This window comes from Lithobates pipiens, unplaced genomic scaffold (genome assembly GCF_037356315.1).
Source record: "Lithobates pipiens isolate NorthernLeopardFrog02 unplaced genomic scaffold, aLitPip1_a1.2 Scaffold_17, whole genome shotgun sequence".
Taxonomy (NCBI): Eukaryota; Metazoa; Chordata; class Amphibia; order Anura; family Ranidae; genus Lithobates; species Lithobates pipiens.
This window is the reverse complement of record NW_027507755.1, coordinates 6,318,200-6,336,163: the sequence shown is the minus strand read 5'-3', so window position 1 is coordinate 6,336,163 and position 17,964 is coordinate 6,318,200. Positions and strand designations below refer to the sequence as shown.

Sequence of the window (17,964 nt, the reverse complement as noted above, 5' to 3'; positions counted from 1 at the left end):
AAGAGGTTTAACCACTTCCCGACCAGTGCACGACGATGTACGTCGACAGAATGGCACGGGCAGGCATATTGGCGTACATGTACGTCCAATATTCGATGCCGCCCTGCCATCGGGAACGCGCCGCCGGCGGCGCGCTCCCGCGCTGGTCGGGACCCCCGTGAGTCCGGTCGCGGGACCCACGGACTCGATCGCCGCGGGCATCCCCGCGATCGTCTCACGGAGCGGCCGAATGGAGGAAATGCTGTATAAACAACATTTTTCCATTCTGCCTAGCAACTAGTGACGCTGATCTCTGCTCCATGTGATTGGAGCAGAGATCAGTGTACACTAAATGAAAGCCCAACCCCCCCACAGTTTGTAACACACCCCTAGGAACACTTAACCCCTACACTGCCACCCACTGGTTAACCCTTTCACTGCCAGTGTCATTTACACAGGAATCACTGCATTTATATAGCAGTGATTACTGTATAAATGACAATGGTCCCAAAAATGTGTCAAAAATGTCCGATGGGTCCCCGACAATGTCGCAGTCACAATAAAAATCGCAGATCGCCGCCATTACTAGTAAAAAAAAAAAATAATAAAAAATTATTAATAAAAATGCTATAAAACTATCCCTATTTTGTAAACGCTATAACTTTTGCGCAAACCAATCAATAATCGCTTATTGCGATTTTTTTACCAAAAATATGTAGAAGAATACGTATCGGCCTAAATTGAGGGAAAAAAATGTTTTTTTATATATTTTTGGGGGATATTTATTATAACAAAAAGTTAAAAATAATGCGTTTTTTTCAAAATTGACGCTCTATTTTTGTTTATAGCGCAAAAAATAAAAACCGCAGGGGTGATCAAATACCACCAAAAGAAAGCTCTATTTGTGGGGAAAAAAGGACGTCAATTTTGTTTGGGAGCCACGTCGCACGACCACGCAATTGTCAGTTAAAGCGACGCAGTGCCGAATCGCAAAAAGTGGTCTGGTCTTTGACCAGCAAATTGGTCCGGTCTGAAAGTGGTTAAGCTTGAATGTCCTTGTTTTGAGAAGAAATCACTAGTTTGTTTACATAGTCTGTAAAGCCACGGAAAGCTATTTACTAAGCTGTCATGAAGTGTTTGTAACAAGAGCTTGTGGTAAAATTTCTCATCATTTGTTTTACGCATATAATTGAAGGTATATCCTTTTTGTATTATCACCAACTATAGTTGATATTATTTTACACTGAATTTTTAATATATATATACATTAGCACATCTGTGGATTCAGTCTTGTCTTCAAACTAGCACGGGTAGACAAATTTTAATAAATTTGGTTGTTTTGTGGAAAGATGTGAAAATCTCCTTAACCACAGATTTTTGCATAATTCCATAAGTTTAATACAGTTAATATTTCATTATAAACATCTGACAGAATGGAGGGTCAGCTTTCCTCTTGGGTCAGTGGCCTTGTGTACACAAGATAAAAAGGGGGAGGCAGCTATCCTCTCTAATCTGACTCTCATTAGTGAGTACATGATGGTGGGGAAAAGCTCTACTCTCTATTCTAGCTGCTGGCTTGGCTCCAAATAGCACAGACAGAATAGAGGGAGAGGGAATGATTTTTTTCTTGGGTCAATGGCCTTGTGTACACAAGATAAAAGGGGGAGGCAGCTATCCTCTCTAGCCTGACTCTTATTAGTGATGACAGGATGTAGAGGGAGGAGCAGCTCTTTTCTTGACTGCTGCTGGCTTGGCTTTTTCTTCTCTTTTTTTTTTTTTTTTTAACCACTCTGAATGAGTTCCCACCAGCCATCTTCCCATCTAGAAAGATGACCAAGTCATCAAATGGTGGCAGCATCTGCAGAAAGCAGCACTGCCAACAGCAGTCCTAATGAGACAAGAACCCTAAAATTCATCATCGTAGAAGGTGAGTATGGACACTTTCGAGCACATTTCTCCCTTTGCATTCTACAGAAATGATCCCTGAATGTATATTCCTGGCTTGGCTTTTAATAGTGAAAACAGGGTGGAGCAGCTCTGCTCTCAACCAGCCGGCCATACTTTGTTCTTGCTACTATCCTGGTCCCCCTAAGTAAATACAGAACGGTGGGGGAGGTAGCCACAATTTCTAGCAAAGTTGCTACAATCCTGGTTCCCCTAAGTAAATACAGAACGGTGGGGGAAGTGGCCACAATTTCCAGCAAAGTCTGCTTCTTTACAAATACTCGGTTGAATCGCTCTACCCAGACTCATACAGAACAAAGTATGTACTGTATAATGGGTAGGTACAGGTTGGGAGATAGTCTAGGACAAGATTTCTAATAAAAATGAAGTTGATGCCCATATCTTTGATTATTAGGAGTTTCAGGGTGGAATCAGCACTTTATAGGTATAACATAAAACCACTTTTAGCAATATGCACTGAATAAGATAAGTATAAATTATTTTACTGACTGTCATTTCCCTATAATAAAAAAAGAAGAACAGCAAGGTGCACCAAACCTAGCTCCCGCATGATCTAAACCTCTGTTCATCAGGTATAAATATTGCAGACAATGATTGCTAAAACTGCACAGTTGTTGTGACAGATACAGATTTCTGCCACCCACTAAATCACAGCTTAAAACCTGCAAATTATCTGCCGAAAATGTGCAGCTGATTGTATCCTTATGCTGCTTGTACTTGTGAAACCATGTAAAGCCTTGGCAATCATTATTTACAATGTTTGTTTTCTATTTAGCAGCAAAAGTAATTTTTCAACAACCAAAGCTATTCTTCAGGAAGGAAAGAGAATACATTCTAGTTTTATTAAGAAAAATAAAAGGAACTTCAAAGCTTACAATATTAAATGCTCTGTCTCTAGAATAAAAAAAACATTTAGACACTTTTGATAAAGAATGTCACAAGTCTTCAGGGAAAAGTGCACCGTTAAACAATAGCAGAAAATTTATTTAATTTGCCTATGTACTTTGCTTGAGAAGAATGTGATTCCACTGAGATAGAGGCGCTTGAGCAGCCACTTTACAGAACACTGTGTCAATTAAATACATTCCTGACCAGACAATCTTATGCCGCGTACACACGACCGGACTTTTCGAGGGACTAGGTCCGACGGACTTTCGGTGGAGTTCTGACGGACTTTCCGAATGAACGGACTTGGCCACACACAATCACACCAAAGTCTGAAGGATTCGAACGTGATGACGTACGACCGGACTAGAATAAGGAAGTTCATAGCCAGTAGCCAATAGCTGCCCTCGCGTCGGTTTTTGTCCGTTGGACTAGCATACACACGAGCGGATTTCTCAGTAGGAGCTGGGTCCGGCGGAAAAAATTGAAACATGCTCCATTTCTAAAGTCTGATAGATTTTTGCAAATCAAAAGTCCGCTGCAGTCCACAGGCGATCGAATGGTCTGTCGGAATCGTTCCGTCGGACCTTTGATGTCAAAAAGTGCGGTCGTGTGTACGCGGCATAAGTCTACTTTCATAGTGGGGCGTGGCGTGTGCTGGTGGTAAAGAGGCGCTATATTTAGCGGTGCTTTACCGTAGTTTTAGCAGCGCTATGCTTCCGCTAGCGGGGCAGTTTTAACCCCCGCTATCGGCGGAAAAGGTTAAAACCGCCCACAAAGCGCCGCTGGTTTGCAGTGCTGCCCCATTTTTTTCAATGGGAAGGGGCGCTTTAGGAGCGGCGCTCCTATCTGCAGCCCAAAAGAGTACCGGAGTACCTATTTGAGGCCCATGCCTCATAGAATATACGTTGGGGTGTTTGCTTTCCAAAATAGGGTGATTTTGTGGGTAATTCTATTGTCTTAGTGCTCAAGGACCTTCAAAAGTGTGATAGGTAGGAATGAAATGAGATGTGTAATTTATGCTCCTAGAATGCCTGAAGGTACTACTTCAATGTTGGGCTTCTGTATGTGGCCAGGCTCTGTAAAAGTCTCATACATGTGGTATTGTGGTATCATCATACTCGGAAAGAGTAGCAGAATGTATTTTGGGGTGTAATTTTTGCTATATACATGCTATGTGTTAGAAATATCTTATAAATTGATAACTTTGTGTAAAAAAAAAAAAGCGTTTTCATTTTTTCCCACATTTTCCAAAAACTTCTGGAAAAAAATGAACCATTCAAAAGACTCATTCTGCCTCACAGATTATACGTTGGGGTGTTTGCTTTCCAAAATGGGGTAATTTTGTGGGCAATTCCATTGTCCTGGTGCTCCAGGGCATTCGAAAGTGTAATAGGTGCTTTACAAATGAGATGTGGCATTTATGCTCGTAGAACGCCTGAAGGTGCTACTTCAATGTTGGTCCTCTGTATGAAAAAAAAATTCAGAACTCCCACATGTCCTGAAACATACCCCATGTTGGAAACCACTGGCTTAGATGGATCTGCTTCAGGTTGCACTAATCCAAACTTCTACTTCAATTATCCCCTACCCTTCTGTCCTGTCCTCTCCCCTCCAACTGCATGCATCCAGCCTGCATGAAGGTACTAGGGAAATTCCACCTGGAAGTCATCATTTTGGACACTTAGGGATAGATTTATGAATGTATTCACCCAAGACTTTCATGTGAGATTTACATATTTTCACGTGAGATTCAATTAGAGAAATGTGTGAAATATCAGTGTGAAAACACTGATAAACAGGGACCTTAGAGGCCAATGTATTAAGGTCAACTGTGGCCAAACTGATGGGCACATTTATAAAGTAAAGGTATTATTCTTGTACTCTTTACTCTCATCAATGGAAAATTAAAAGTGTTGGGAGGAGGTGGAAACATGCCATATGACTCACAGATTAGAAGGTCTCCCCTTGTATCCCTGAGTGTTTTCTAAAGGATACCACAGAAAACACACTGAATGAAACAAAATTAAATCATTACTGTGATGTCTGGCAGAGAGCAAAAAGTGGTAAATTCCCTCTCTGTTTTAATTTGGTTTCTCATTGTCCACTTTGGGCTTCCCTAAATGTTAGCCAGTAGTTCCACAGGGGGATAAAACACAATCTAATGCTGATGGCAGTTCAGATGTTGAAGCCTTTACCCTATGTTGTTTATGTAATGTCCTTGCTGCTATATTCAGCCCTGTGTATGGTCAGGGTAACGTCAGAGTAGCCCGCTCAATACAGCAGATCCTACAATAGAGTGCTGGAAGATGGCTAGGGACCCGCCCAATGGCCCACAGTTTAAAAAACAGTGGGCAAATAGAAATAAAGCATGAATAGGCAACCAATCAATTCTTTACAAAGATTTGTGTTAACTATTCAGGTTAAGATAAAAAAATTTTTTTTTTAGTAATATAGGGTCGAATGAAATGAATTACAGATCTCCTCGTTTAACAACCACTCAGACTTATGACCAGCTCTCCCCACCTGAACGACGTGCTATAAATCATTGTATTGTACAGTACAGAAATTTTGTTTGTGTTCTGTACTTATGCAAATTAAAGCAATGTTATTGAGCTAGTTTTGTTTTTAGAACTTTTTTTTCACAATACAGTACAGTAGTTAAGAATGCTTAAAATATTGATTACTTGGGACTCCTCGTTTAACGACCAATTCGTTTAACGACCTGGCCGTTGGAACGGAACCTGGTCATTAAGTGAGCAATAACAATACAGATTAAAAAATGTTTTTGGAGGATTGCAGATCGCTCTGGACTAAGTCAATGCTTAGGTTATGGTAGTGGCAGGATGGAAGAGTTCTCTTCCAATGCTTTCTGCCCTACTACACCTGGAAAAAAGATGGTGAGCTCTTTTTGGCTACTGCCTTTGGGTACAGCCTTGAGGTCTTTCTTCACATGTACTGTAAGGGGTAGAGAAAGAGGAAGCGCCCAATATCCGAAGAAATGCGAAAAAAGGGGTATATTTTTGGCAGTTTATTGGAGGAAGCAATAGATGGTCAAGCCAATGCGTTTTGGGGAAAACGGCAGCCCTGAGGAAGGAGGAGTCTTTTCCCCAAAATGCATTAGCTTGACCATCTTTTGCTTCTTTCAATAAACGACCACAACATATACCCCTTTTTCGTATTTCTTTGGATATTGGGCGCTGCTAGATTAAAAAATGTTGGACATAATGTAATAAAGGTCTCTATTTATGTTTAGTGTTAATTTCTTTGTTCAATGAATGAGAACAAGGATCCAAAGAGCAATCATTGTGGTTCCATAGGTATAAGGTAGGCATCCATTCAGGCATTTTTTTTAAAGAAATCTAGAGATATGAATTACTAATGCAGCGCTGGCATTTTTGCCATGCAATGTTAAACTATGGACAATGCTATAAATTGGTATTTGGCTCCCTCTAGTGGTATAAACATGAAATTGACTTTATTTCTCATTTCAAGGTCATTGGGAAAGTCTAACAGGAAGTGACTTCATCGTTTTCTTCTTGAGAAAAGGACTCACCTACCCATAATGCCCACTCATCTTACCCATGACCAGCGAGAGGCTGAACTGCATGCTGAGTAGGTAATAAAAGGCCCAGCAAGGCCAACTTCGGTCTCTTCTGGACACATGGCCTGCCTACAAGGATCTGTGAGGAGGTGTTCAAGAGAGCTATGGCATGCTCGGTGCGGAGCAACATTTGAAGCCATCGGAGACAGTCTACAGAACAGCCTGCTGGAGCAAAGGTATGGTTGGATTGGGGAAGATCCAGAGACATCTCACGGAGCCAGATGGAGGTCCCGGTCATTGTGCGGAGCGGTGCAGCATAACAGGACTAGGAACCAAAGGAGCGGAGGCATCCATCTGTCTGGACCTGGTGTGATGAGAGGGCTGTTGCCCAGAAGTTTTGTACCACACTTCACACACTTAGACTGATCGCATAGTGTTGCTGGAACCAGTAGTCCCATGGAACAGTTCAGTTCAATAGAGTTACACTAACTTAGGCCTCAAGCCTGATTTCATTACAAAGTGACTTTCCTTCCTAGGGAAGGAGTTCACAAACATATTGCTGATCAAAGTTACTGTTTCATATGATTCTACACTACTTTATTGGTTGGAAGTCCTGCGGATTACAAATACTGCAGTATAAATGGCTAGCTGAAGAAAAGAAGACAAGAGACTTTTGCTGCTTTTTTTCAAATTTTTTGTAAAATATATAATTAGCCGATGTGACCTGTGGATAATCCCATGCTGCTCGAATTCCTACTGTTATTTTTAACATTTTTGGATGCTGAGATACATTTGACTGGGATATAAGTACAAACTATGATGTAATATTTTAATGACTACCAAATTATGGTTTATGTACATATAACAGTCTCTTCTTTGTTAATTACTCTGTATTTTCATTTTACGGATAGTTCTTCCCTGCAACTAAACCCTGATGAAGGATAATCTGTTGCATCTCTGAAACGTTGTTGGGTTCAGGCTGATGCACTCTGTCTAGGTCTATTCTTTGTGCTTGTATCACCATGCATCCACATTTTTTATATATAAAGTATTTTTTATGTATTTTTCTACTATGTACAATAAATTTATTTTTCTCTGTGTGATACATATGTGTTTTGGTAGTGCCATTAAAATCCCACTCCTAGGGGGTTTTCGATTATTATTATCATCCTGTTTAAATACTGTGTGTGTGTGACATTATAGATCTTTTAGTGTCTGCACAGCGTACTGGAAGTGGGAAGGTGCCCAGTGCTGAGATTGAATCGCCTGAGCATTAGTCCCACTTGGAGACGCTCCTGCAGGGGCAATTCAGGTAACCATCGAGTTATAATAATTTATATTTGCTTGCTTCAGGGTTGTATTCATCCTTATTCTTGTGTATATACTCAATACCTTTCAGTAAACTTGTTCTAACATCTACTTACAATACATTGAGTTGTCTTATTGTAAGCATGGAACCCGAAGGGTTTGTGGTAAGGGTAGACCTGAATGTTCGGGATAACCAGTGGGAAAATGAACAATTCAGCAGCTCCCAAGGGAGTAGTGCGCTACACTAAGGTAGATGAAAAATCTGCAAATAATAAAGAGAAGAGTAAGAGAGAAAAAAAGAAGGTTGCAGGTTAGGAGTAGTGGGTAGGATCAAGAAAGGGGAGTACTCAAGGGGTCAGCAACACATATAATTAGATAGATAACAATGAATTCTCAAATCTCAAAGGCTGAGAAAAGGGAATCCTAGGTTGCCAAACAGTAAGAAATTTGGAGTGGGTATTGGCCAGAATTGCTGGTAAAGTATAACTAAAGGCAAAACAGTTTTTTATTTTTTTTATACAAAGTGCAGAGGGATTAGAACACTTCTCATTTTATATGGTTGCCTGCTCCTCCATTAACCATCCTCTCTATTTGTCCTGTTTATCATTATCATTGACAGAGAAAATAATAGAATAGAAAATCCCAAATTTTGGGTTAGATTGTCCCTAGAAAAGTAATAGAGAGGAGGACCCCCCCCCCCCCCCCCCCCCCCAAAGAAGTACACAGAGGACTTTAAGGGCAACTATAGTAAATATATATTCAGTAACATAGAAAATTTATTGAACATTTTAAAAAATAGGTGCATACATCACCATATAACACATTTATAAAAACAATAAATGCAGTTGATTCGATTGAAAATGTTATTCTCCTATGCGTCGTCCGATGCGTTTCAGGATCTTATAGGAATCCTTACTTCAGGGGCATTTTCTTAAGTAAGATTTTTGTAACTAATAACAATCTATAATAATAATCAAAAAACCAAAGACATGGAATGAGCATCATAAGATATTAACCACTTTTGGTTAGAGGACAAATTTTCCCAGTTTTGGAGGAGGTTGATGCAACCTTCAAGAAAAAAATGGGAAAATAACTTATAGAACTGTACCATGGTGATGATGAAACTCCTCAATGAGGAACATCGCAAATGCATCATGATTATTGACAAGGATATTGATCATCTATACTCCAAGCTGCAACTCCTTGAAAAATGCGGCCAACTTTAAAGAACAGGAGGAAAGAATCAAAAATCATTTGGATTCTTTCACTCGTGATACTCTTGTGACAAAAGAGAACAAAATTCTGGAGGGAAAAAAGAGCCTTCCAAGAAGCTTACAGGTGGCAATCAGGGCAATAGACCAGGATTTCTGGGGAATAGACAAAAGAATTTCAATCACAATGCTAAAGTAACTAATTCTATGTTAACCGGTTCCCGACCAGCGCACGCCGATGTACGTCAGCAGAATGGCACGGGCAGGCATATTGGCGTACAGGTACGTCCAATCTTCAATGCCGCCCTGCCATCGCAAGTGCCCCTGCCGGTGGCGCACACGCGTGCCGGTCGGGGCCCCCGTGAGTCCGGTCATGGGTCCCGCGGACTTGATCGCCGCGGGCATACTCGTGATCGTCTCACGGGACGGCTGAATGGAGAAGTGCCGTGTAAACAGCATTTCCCCATTCTGCCTAGCAACTAGTGACGCTGATCTCTGCTCCATGTGATTGGAGCAGAGATCGGTGTTCACTAAATGAAAGCCCAACCCCCCACAGTTAGTAACACACCCCTAGGAACACTTAACCCCTACACTGCCACCCACTGGTTAACACCTTCCCTGCCAGTGTCATTTACACAGGAATCACTGCGTTTGTATAGCAGTGATTGCTGTATAACTGACAATGGTCCCAAAAATGTGTCAAAAATGTCCAATGTGTCTGCCATAATGTCGCAGTCACAATAAAAATCGCTGATCGCCGGCATTACTAGTAAAAAAAATAATAAAAAATTATTAAGAAAAATGCCATAAAACTATCCCTATTTTGTAAACGCTATAACTTTTGCGCAAACCAATCAATAATCGTTTATTGCGATTTTTTAACCAAAAATATGTAGAAGAATACATATCGGCCTAAACTGAGGGAAAAAATGTTTTTTTTATATATTTTTGGGGGATATTTATTATAACAAAAAGTAAAAAAGAATGTGTTTTTTTTTTAAATTGTCGCTCTATTTTTGTTTATAGCGCAAAAAATAAAAACCGCAGGGGTGATCAAATACCACCAAAAGAAAGCTCTATTTGTGGGGAAAAAAGGACGTCAATTTTGTTTGGGAGCCACGTCGCACGACCGCGCAATTGTCAGTTAAAGCGACGCAGTGTCGAATAGCAAAACGTGGTCTGGTCTTTGACCAGCAAAATGGTCCGGTCTGTAAGTGGTTAAAATCATCTGCTTCTTCCTCCTTTTCACAGAACAAACTCTCTACAGGAGAAAAATCATTATCAAGCAAGGGCCTCAATTTTTGCCCAAAGACTGATATCGATACATTTGAAGTAATTAAAGATGTACATCTATTTGTTAGAAGATTTCTATTCAAAAGTCTGTATTTAAAAAGCACCACACAAGAAGTCACAGACTCTTCACAAACTGATGAAGCACTAGATGTCTTACTTAGTCCCCTAGAAGAATCAGACCCTACCAATCTTATTGATATGGTAGACATTGAAGCTCTTCTACAACACATCAACACTACAACTGAATCACTAGTTAACACTACTACCTTTAAAAATAAATCTGGCAAATTCCCTCCTTTGTCTAACAATCTCAATCTGGCTGCGTTTGTGAATTTTGTAACTGCAGACATTAAAAAAATGCATAAGAAAATGCATAAATGCAAACGTATGAACAACTTAACCAAAGAAGAGAAGATTGCTTTACAGTCTTCTCAAGGACCAACATTCACTTACCATAAAATCTGCAAAAAAATTAGGAAATATAGTCATTATGACAAACATACAATAAAAAACAATGTGTAAAAAAATTCTCCAGAATGATTCCTGGTATAAATCTCCAAAAATACTGTTGAGAAATTTAAAAATAAGTTCTATACATTAACCACTTGCCGACCAGCTGCCGCAGTTGTACAGTTGTAAACCTAAGATACTACTTCCTGAGCTCCGGACTTGGTTCTCCTTGGGACCCTATCAGAGTTATCTTATTCTTTGCCTCTATGCACCAGTCTTCTTCACATATGTGCTTGTGCATACATGTATATGTATTCCTGTATATCTGCCAAGTCACTGGCAGTGCTTAGGTGCAGACCTCAGCTGATTAGTAGGTTTTTTTCTTTAGTGTATCTCCTATGATGCTCATTCCAAGTCTCTGATTTTTTTTTATTCTAAACCTATGTTATGCTTTATTATAGATTGTTATTAGTTGCAAAAATCTCCCTATGAAAATGCCCCTGAAGAAAGGATTCCTGTGAGATCCTGAAATGTGTCAAGCGATATAACAGGAGAATAACATTTTCAATCAAATCAACTGCATTTATTGTTTTTATTAATGTGTTATATGGTGATTTTCAATGTTATATATATCCAGTATTTACTATAGTTGCCCTTTGTCATAAACCAGATGTGACCAGAACTGTGTGACTGCGACAGAGTGAACCAGACATAAATAGGTAGAAGTAAGTTTATAAAGTAAATGCATATAAATGTGAACACACTACTAATACAAACTGAGTGAACAAATCAAACAACCAAACAGTGATAATAAACTAACCAGCATATGTAGCAAAAGGGAGTACCAGAATCGTAGCCAAACCAGGCCAGGGTCATAAACAGGAGATCAGTAGTTGGGGGGCTAGGAGTAAACAGACAGGGAACAAGGTGTAGGGATTAGGCTGCAGGGCAGGGATCCAGGGATACAGGAGCAGATACAAACAGGTCCAAGATACAGGAGTCAGGGTTCAGAATCAGGATCAGGCTAACAGATAAACAGGCTGCAGGTCAGGGCACAAGGACAATACCAGGGCAAGGTGTGTGTGCACTTGCCAGGTATTTATACTATGGCTGCTATCAAAGTCATGTGACGCCTGATTGCAGAAGGTAATAACCGCTCCACACTGCCAGGATCCCTCTGCTGGTGGACGCCAGTACTGTGGCCCAAAGATGACACAATTCCAGCAGGGAAAAGCTCTTCTGACAGCTCCAAACTGCCAGGAGATAACGGCTGGTGGATCTCAGTACTGCATGCCAAATGATTGATATTACCAGCGGTGGGAACCTTTCCTGACACCCTTAAAGTCCCCTGTGTATTTCTTGGGGGGGTCCGTACCTCCTATCTTTCCATGGTTACTAATTATAGGGATGTTGGTAACAAATAGGTCTTTTTGGGTGAATCTTCTCTAATTTCTAGAAAAGTAATAGAGGGAAATTCTTCCAATGGTGGCACTAGTTCTGGTGACCTGGGGTTCCCCAGAGTATTCCCTTAATCTGCAGGGATTTTCTCTCATTTTCTGTTTGGCTATGGGACAGGAAGTGAAGATAAATCTCTACATTGGGACAAAGCAGGCAAAAATAAACCTTACAGGAGTTATAACCCTAAAAATAATAAGGATGCCAGGATCTACCACAAAATTAAATGTATATATTTTAGATAATGCACATACTCTCATTCACATAATTTTGTGAATGCAGTTTGTGTGAACGAAATCGCATAAACCACAGAATTAGAGAAAAAAAAAAGAGTATCTCCAAAAGTAGGTCACTAACGAACACTGGAGTTAGTGCAAAATCAATTTTATTACAAAAACCCACTATTATAATTATTACAACACCGTATGAAAAAAGGTTTTACAAATATCACAAACTTGTTTAAAAACATTGACAACGTTGTCAACTGTATTAAAAACATACAGACGGGGCCGCGGCTGCATACATTCCACTCATACCACAGTCGCCATACCAAACAAAATACCACTGACTATTCAAAAGTCCACAGAAGGATGGATGATTTTGCACTAACTCCATGGTTCGTTAATTACCTACTTTTGGAGATCCTCTTTTTTTTCTCCAATTCTGTGGAGGAGTTATAACCCTCCCTTAGAGTCGGTTCACACAGGGATGGCTTGTCAAGCGGTTCTGTACTATGGAACCGTTTTAATAGGAGCGACTCAAGTCGCTCCGACTTAGAAAAATGTTCCTGTACTACTTTTGTGGCGACTTCAGATGACTTGCATTGACTTCTATACAGAAGCCGTTTTACAAGTCGCGGCTGTGTGCAGGTCGCCTGAGGCAGTCGCGCTGCCTCAGTGTAAACCGCCTCTTACTCTATCCAAAACTAAAAAAAGTTTTTCCTATATATATATATATACTTTATTTACTAATTTATCATAATATTATTTATTCTATTCCTACAGTAGGTGCCACCGATATTGCGTTTCCAGCGCGATACTGTCACGCTGGTTCTCGGCGACAGGCTTCTCTAACCAGCGCGATCCCGTGCCCTCAACATGGGGGGTGCCTTGGGGAAGGGGGGGAGCGGAGTCCCAGCATCCTCTGGGACCATGTGACATCATCCGGTGACCCCGCCCCTTGTCCCTATATAAGTCGCCACACGGCGCGTCCCTGGCATTGCGGCCAGAGAGAGCGTCGAGTCAACATCTCCAGAAGAAGAATAAGAATGGAAGGTGGTGGCGACAGAAGACCGGGCCACCGCTAGTAAAAGAGCTGGAAGAAGAAGCGGTGGCCCGGCAAGAAGAACCGAAGAGGGGGACAAGACCGCCCGAAGTCGGAAGAAGAGGGCGGCGACGAAGAAGAAAGTCGGACTCCTCCGCTAGTAAAAGAGCTAGCAGAAGATAGCGGAGGAGTCCGACGAGAAGACCCCCGAAGACGGAAGAAGACCCCCGGAGCTGTGCAATAAACAATTTTAACCCTTGTGTGTTGTGTTTTTTTTTTACATTTTTTTCACAGGTGAATGGATAGGGGTACATTGTACCCCATACTCATTCACATACGGTGGGGGGCCGATATCCGGGGGCCCCCTTATTAAAGGGGGCTCCCAGATTCCGATAAGCTCCCCGCCCGCAGACCCTGACAACCAAAGGCCAGGGTTGTCAGGAAGAGGCCCTTGTCCTCATCAACATGGGGACAAGGTGCTTTGGGGTGGGCCCGTGACCCCCCCTTCCCCAAGGCACCCCCCATGTTGAGGGCACGCGGCCTGGTATGGCTCAGGAGGGGGGGGGGGCGCTCGCTCGTTTCCACCCACTTTCCTGACCGGCCGGGCTGCGTGCTTGGATAGGGGTCTGGTATGGATTTTGGGGGGATCCCACGCAGTTTTTTCGGCGTAGGGGATTCCCCTTAAAATCCCTACCGGACCTAAGGGCCTGGTATGCCTCCCAAGGGAGAACCCATGCCGTTTTTTTTAAATTTGGTGTGGAGTTCTCCCTTAGGATTCATACCAAACACAGTGCCTGGTATTGGCGGGAATTCAATTCGGATCCCCGCACCAGTGTGAACCCGGCTAGCGATGCTTGTCGCTTATCGGGAAAGGAAAAGAAACATTTTTCCTTTCCCGATGCGAGCCAGCTCGGCGCTGGCTTCCGCGACTGGGCTCGTAGGGTGTCAATCTCGCTGATAGAAGCGGCAAGATTGACACAATATCACGGTCACCTACTGTAATTCTCAAAACTTACAATGATTTCCAGGCTCTAGCTATGGCGAATCTAGTAGCCATAAAGATATAACCAAAGTGCCCAAATATTTCATTACCTATACCACTTAATATGACAGCTGGCTTACTCGCTCAGGGTGAAATTGATAAACATCTTTCCACACTACATGGAGCTCTCCTTAATACTGACTCCTGTAAGCTGGCGGAAGTGTGGGAAATGTGGTGTGATTATATTCCTTCCCTAGATAGGGAGAGATGGGATGAGTGCTTGAAGGGTGGCCCAAAACTGATGATCTTTACAATGATAAGTTGATTCAAGTCAAGTTCTTGCATAGAGTGTACTACACCCCTGTGTGACTCCATAAGATATACCGGACATGCGATCTGCAATGTCATCAGTGTCGGGCTCATTTAGGATTCTACTTGTTCAGGGCTTACCCAAACATTGCAAAATTCTGGTTGAAAGTATTTGAAGTAATTAACCTTAGGCTGCAGCTGACGCTTTTGGCTTCCCCTGGGAACTTGCACTTCTATGTATCCATTCATGAAAATGAGAAGAGGCCCTATCATACCAAATTGTTAATCTCATACCTCCTATATTACACAAAAAAAGAAATCCTCCTGAACTGGACCACCTCCACTCCCCCAGTGGTGTCCTCCTGGGAAGCAATGGTAGATGCTGCCTTACCTATGTATAGACTCACATATATCAATCTGGGTTGTTCCTGGAAGTATGAGAAAGTTTGGTCTTCTTGGACCTCCAATTAACCATTGCTGTCTATTTTTGTTTTACTCATAGTTGTTAAGCAAATAGACTGATAGTTTACCTGCTATTACTCTGTCTCTCAAAAATTATAGCTGGAATCTGAACTGCCTCCGAAAACAGACAATTTAAAAAAGCTCCAAACAGCACTGGAAATTTATATGTAACGGGGGTTGACTGTGTAGATATAAACAGAGATTACATATGGAGAAAAGTAAAACCAAGCTTTTAAATGGCATTACTGCCAATGAAACTTGCACTACGCTTAAATAACGTTTAATGAAATCTATATTTTACAAAGAACTTGATCAGGGATGAGAATTACAATGCCTGCAGCAATTGGCAGCATTACATTAGGGAGCCAGGAGAGGAGACGAGCGGAGAATTTCATCATCCGATGTGCGCTTTCTACAGGTCAGCTAATGTAATATGACAGAAACAAAGAGAAATCTGGCCAAGCAATTACAGCCAAAATGTTTTGCAGTAAAGATTTCATTTAATTTGATGTAGCTGCAAATGTTATGTTCTTATAAACTGGAAGGGGAAACTTCTCAAAGGGGATTTTCAATACTCATTATTTAAAGAGGTAATCCACTAAGCAGTAAAGGTGCTGGAGATATGTGTAAGTGTGTGTAGTGGGGCCGAAGAAGGGTGCCCCAACCATTCTTCCTTATAGGAAGCCAGTGTGTACTCTTGTCCCACGCAACTGTTATATGTTAGGGAAGCCTTATACCCCATCACAATATACTGTATCTTTAAAAAGAAGGTGGGGAATGGAGAAAGAAGCAGTCAATCACAATGTTTTAATCATTTTTCTAATCAAGTATTAAAATTATGGTGTGGTGGTAGCAGCCAAAAAAAGTGATGGCATTTCTAAATGTCACACAGCTCTTTACACTGTGCTACCAGTTGCCAAGTCCTGTCCCCTTCATCTAACAGTCCTTTGTAACATCATTTAGTTGAAAGGATAGATGTCACCATTTATTCGTGTGTTAGTACTTTATCTCTTAAATAACAAACACTGATTTGAAAGAAACTGTAGATGTCATGGAACAGAGCCAATTCCCCTTTCTTTGGAAGCGGCACTGTGAGTGGCGTAGTGAAGGTTAAAGTGGTTGTAAACCCTTACAAACCACTTTGACCTACTGGTAAGCCTAGATTAAGGCTTACCTGTAGGTCCAAGAAATATCTCCTAAACCTACACGGTTTAGGAGAGATTTACTAAAAGGCATGCGCTGTAGCGGCTCGGAGGCGCACTATCGCCGTTAGCAGCATGCCGCTGCTAATGGCGATATGCTGTTAGTGGTGGCTCCCGTGCGCATGCGCAGAAGTGACGTCATCGCTGCTCCGGCGATGTGAGTGGCCGGAGCAGCGACACCCGGAAGAAGATGGACGCTCCGTACTACAGGGGACAGGGGTGACATCGCTGGCTCCTGTGTCAGGTAAGTGACACATAATGGGCTACTATGCGATGCATAGTAGCCCATTGTGCTTTACCTTTGCAGGGAGACAAAGAAGAAGTAAACCCATCAGGGTTTACTTCCTCTTTAATATTTACTAAAGCCTACAGCGACTGGGCAAAGTTTTGCTTGCTGCACTACATGAACATGCAACTGAGCATACAACCAGGATATGCACTGGCTTACTTAGTACAAAGGAAAGTCCCTCAAAACAGCCAGGGCTCACCCTGTAGGCATTTTCTGCCCTTCTCTGGCCTTTTACCATATTCTGGAAATTATGGATTACAAATAAGTTCCAGAATAAAAAATGTATCCATCTGCTCATGGCAGTCAAATACCATGATTTTTATCCGCCTATTTTTCAACAGGGAACACACAGTAAGGATTACATTATGTATAGTCATGTAAAAAAGTATGTGCACCCCATGGAAATTGTTGAATTTTTCAACATGTTTGACTGCTTGTGGACCACCCCATGCAGATATACTGCAGCAGGAGTGGCCGTTCTGTGCCAGATCACAAACCTAGTACGTGATTTGACACTTTCGGGTCTGGGGCTCACGTGCAGCTGCCAACGACCCGCTCCTGCTGTGATTGGACACAGCAGGAGCCAATCAGCTGCTCCGGCAGACTCCATGTCTGCCTGGACCTGCTGATCTTTCCCAAGAGAAGCAGAACAACGGTCTGCGGATGTAAACAAGGCTGATCGCCATTCTGTGAGAAGGTAAGGTAGTGATCCTGTGTTTCTGCTAACCTTTGCCTTCCCACAGTACAAGGACATCCCTCACAATTAGCAAGCACTCCCTAGGAACACATTTAACCCTTTGATCGCCCCTGATGTTATCCCCTTCAGCCAGTGTCATCAGTACAGTGACAGTGCACATTTTTAGCACAGATTGCTGTATTAGTGTCACTGGTCTCCAAAAAGTGTAAAAAGTGTCAGGTGTCCAATTTGTCCGCCACAATATCACATTTCCGCTATAAGCTTCTGATCGTCCCTATTACTAGTATAAAAAATAAAAATATCCCATAGTTTGTAGACACTATAACTTTTGTGCAAACCAATCAACATAGGCTTATTGGGATTTTTACCAAACATATGTAGCAGAATACATATTGGCCCGAATTGATGAAGAAATTAGATTTAAAAAAAAAATATATATATATATATATATTTATATTTATTGGATGTGATTTATAGTAGAAAGTATAAAATACAATATTTTTTCTTTTTTATTAAAAAATGCAGTGGTGATGAAATGCCACCAAAAGAACGTTTTATTTGTGGCAAAAAAAGGACAAGCATTTCATTTGGGCACAGTGTTGCACGACTGCGCAATTGTCAGTTAAAGTAACGCAGTGCCGTACACAAAAAATTGACTGGTCATAAAGGG

At 41.5% G+C, this 17,964-nt stretch overlaps 1 protein-coding gene and 1 non-coding gene across 2 annotated transcripts in view; both read right to left on the bottom strand.

Moving 5' to 3' along the window:
* Positions 1 to 17,964, bottom strand: part of MRE11 (MRE11 double strand break repair nuclease) — a 594,456-nt gene that overhangs the window by 47,174 nt on the left and 529,318 nt on the right. The window lies entirely within an intron of this gene.
* Positions 1,764 to 1,978, bottom strand: LOC143986625 (small nucleolar RNA U3). Its single transcript, XR_013276557.1, has one exon. It is a non-coding gene; the product is annotated as a small nucleolar RNA U3 (small nucleolar RNA).